Genomic DNA, 4,189 nt, shown 5'->3' with positions numbered 1-4,189 from the left:
CAGCTAGGGAAGGTGGAAAAATCACTAAACACCACAATCAGGACATGAGCAACATTTTAATGAAAATTTTAATACCTTATAAATTAAAATATGATTCCAGCGCAGTTCAAAGGAAGGCCATTAAAGATGGTTATGGGCCCCAAAATAAATTGCTGTAATATAAAACTAATAAAACTCAAATTTACACAAGTGCTTAAATGTGGAAATGTGTACTACATTAAGCAGCAGAGCAGGTATTCAGATTTCATTCTGGGTAGATGGATCTGTTTCTTCTAAGTGCTTCTCCGGGGTAGCATATGTTCATCTGTATGGGTATTAAAAAGCCTGTGCACTTCCAACAAGTGCCTGAAAATAAGTCAGCTACCTACTCCAATCCTGAGAAACTGACTGTTAAGAATTACCCCGAGGCCTTGGGGTGATGGCTCAATGAATTAGGCCACCTACTAACATAAGAACTCAGAATTGAATTCCTAGAACTCTCATAAAATCTTGGAATGGCTATATGCACCTGTTACCCTGAGTGCTGGGTAACAGAGAGAGGAAGATCTCAGGGGTGCACTGGTCAGCTAACCAAGCCCAAATGCTGAGCTTCGGGGTCATTGAGAGACATCGTCTCAAGGGACTAGAGCAGACAGTGAGATCACCCAATGTTGTCCTATGGTTTCTACATGTCCTTATGTAAACACATTTATACAAATGCATACAGCACACACATACACATTGCCCTGCTGACCTCACAGCATGAATAAACCTGAATATATACAATTTTATTTGATTATTATATTTTACTTAAACTTGAAGAAGGAAAGTGATTTATGAAGATAACGGGGCAATGGAATTTCTAGCAGGTATTATTAGGACTAGGTTCTGCCGAGTTCTCTGCAATATTGATTTGGGTTATCTCCAACGATTCTAGCAGGCATTATGTCCTCCCATGGGTGACCAATCGAATGTTTCATAGGTCCTGAATCATCAGAACAACGTTCCATTGTCTAGGCTGACAGATTGACATGATGCTGTTATTTAGAAGTCAACAGGAAATCTTCATTTGTCCTGTTTTTATTTATATATTAATTATACAACTTTTGATTTATTTATATACATTTTGAACTTAAGTTTAAAATTTCATTATTTTTCTGTTTATGTATATGAATGTTTTACCTACACGTATGCATGCATTTCATGTGCCAGCAGAGGCTGGAAGAGAGAACCAGAACCCCAGGAACGGGAGTTAACAGCCAGTTGTGCTCTGTCTTGTGGGTGCTAGGAACTGAACCTGGGTGTTCTGCAAGTGCAGCCAACACTCTTATGGAGCATGAATTCTAATTGGTATTAATCATAAAAACCCAGAGACAGATACAGGAGTTAATGCTGAAGATCAGAGAAGCAGAGCGCCGGCCACTAGGGAGTTCTTTTTACCTTTACCAATGCTCAGACTGCATCTCAAAGGGGCGATCCTGTCCTCAGACTGCATCTCCAGACTCCATCTGTCTCCGCCAAACCTCAGACTGCCTGAGTTCCCATCTCCTCTTGCCTTATACTCCTCTCTCCACCCAGTCGTGTCATTCCTGTCTCCACCTCCCTAATTCTGGGATTAAAGCCATAGGATCCCAAGTACTGGCACCACCTTTGTGTGAACACTGTGTTATTTTAGACAGATTCAATCTTGGGTGGTCCAGGGTGACCTTGAACTAACAGAGTTACCTCTGCCTCTGTCTCGAGTGCTGGGATTAAAGGTGTGTGCCACTACTCCCTTGGCCTCTAGTCATTTAGCTCTGCACTCTGATCTTTAGGCAAGCTTTATTTGTTAAACATATACAAGATATCATCACACTCTTTTCCACTGAGCCATCTCCTCAGCCTCAAAGATGGATTTCTTCACACTTGCACCTGTAAGTTGCACTATTGATGGATGATGACCTGCTAGTACAGACAGCGCATGGGGCAGTAGCTCCAGTTTATATAACTGCTTATATATCTGACATTGTGAAGCCTGTCTGATCAAGAGCTATGATAGTAGATAATTTCTCTTTTGGCTAGCAATGTCTGAGATGGGTGTGTTTTTCGTAAAGAGAAGTTAGTGAAGGAGGAAGATTCTTTAGCTTACCACTCCTATGTAGCTATTCTACAGTGAATAACACTAAAATATGATCTATGAGGCTTGATAATTGATATTAAATGAGAGAATTATTAATAGCCAGTGATTCTGTTGCTGCTTCTAACTGTGTGACCCTCTCAGTGAGGGTTTGTATTACTTAAAAGATTTCAGTTCTGTTGTGGTTTGAAAGAAAATAGCCCCCAAAGGAAGTGGTACTGTTAGGAGGCATGGCCTTCTTGGAGTAGGTGTGTCATCTCAGAGAAAGTATGTTACTGTGGAGGCTGGCTTTGAGGTCTCACACATGCTCAAGATACCACCCAGTGTCTCAGCTCACTTCCCGCTGCCTGTGCAAGATGTAGAACGCTCAGCTACCTCTCCAGTTCCATGTCTGCCTGCACACCACCATGTCCCATCATGATGATAATGGATTGAATCTCTGAACGCCAAGCCACCCAGTGAAATGTTTTCCTTTATGAGAGTTGCCAGGGTCATGGTATTTCTTCACTGACCAAGACAAGTTCATCACAAAACATGTGACTTCAAAGTGTCATTTTATTTCTCACAAAATTTCAAAAAGAATTATTCACAGAAAACTATCCTTGGCTAAAATTTGAGCAACTGAGCATCTGAGTCACTGTTGTATTGCTGTGAAGAGACACCATGACCAAGGTTGGTCTGTTATCATCATGGTAATATTATCATACATGGTGACCTGTATGGTGCTAGAGCAGTAGCTTGGAACTTCACATAAGCAGGTCACAATCAGCACACATTTGGTGGTTTAAAACATTTATCCAGAAATCTTTAATAAATAAATAAAAAAGGTGGTAGTAGTCACACAAAGGTAAGGATGCCGAAGTCAGGCATTACGGAGGCCATTTCAGAGTCTGCTGGAAAGCCTCCGATTAATTTGTCATGTGATAGCTTATCTAAAATGTAGCTGCCTGGCAACAAGCCACATCAGCGAAGTCTATAATCCAGCAGGAATCAATGGCGATGCATCAATAGTGTGAAAGTTAGTATGAAAGCAACATTGAATGAAAGATTTTCAACGAAGGCATTACCAATAGGATTCATGTTCTGACACCTGGAAGTCTGGAATGAGTAACAATTAAACTATGCCCTGAGATTCAAAATACAGGCCAAGAGATTGAACACTTCCATTCCATTTACACATTCTTTCCTTTTTCTCTCATTGATCCTTGTCCTAAAGCTCCTGTTCCTCCTCAACTTGAATCTTCTCAAACGTTAGTAATCTGTGTAAGTTCCTAGTCTCCCTACCTCCATTGGAACACTGACTCAGACCCATGAGAACCTGTGTCTCCTGACTTGCAACTCTCAGACTCCAAATAAATTCCCTTTTACTATTGCATGTTCCACGTTGGACATACAGATCACAGAGAAGCACAAGCTACCATGTCCCAAACTATTGTATCCTCCCCCCACCAAGTTCTATTAGCTATGAAAAGAGAAAACACTACATCAGACCTTATACAATGAAAAAAAATGAAAGCATTTTCAACAAATGGTGCTGGCATAACTGGAAGTCAACATGTAGAAGAATGCAAATAGATTCATATCTGTCCCCATGCACAAAACTCAAGTCCAAATAGATTAAAGACCTCAATATAAATCCAATCACACTGAACCTGACAGAAGAGAGAGTGGGAAGCAGCCTTCAACTCATGGGTAGAGGAGACCACTTCCTAAATATAATACGAGTATCACAGACACTGAGAGCAACAATAAAGAAATGGAACCTCCTGAAACTGAGAAGCATCTGTAAAGCAAAGGACACAGTCAATAAGGCAAAAAGGCAACCTACCGAATGGGAAAAGATCTTCACCAACCCCACATCAGACAGAGGACTGATCTCCAAAATATATAAAGAACTCAAGAAATTAAATATCAAAATGCCAAATAATCCAATTAAAAAATGGGATACAGATCTAAACAGAGAATTCTCAAACAGAAGGAACTCAAAAGGCCAAACGACACTTAAGGAAATGTTTAACATCCTTAGCCATCAGGGAAATACAAATCAAATACAATCCTTTAAATGAGCATACCTATGTGTGAGTTTCATTAGCA

Source organism: Microtus ochrogaster, chromosome 1 (genome assembly GCF_000317375.1).
Source record: "Microtus ochrogaster isolate Prairie Vole_2 chromosome 1, MicOch1.0, whole genome shotgun sequence".
Taxonomy (NCBI): Eukaryota; Metazoa; Chordata; class Mammalia; order Rodentia; family Cricetidae; genus Microtus; species Microtus ochrogaster.
Note: the sequence above shows the minus strand (reverse complement) of the source record.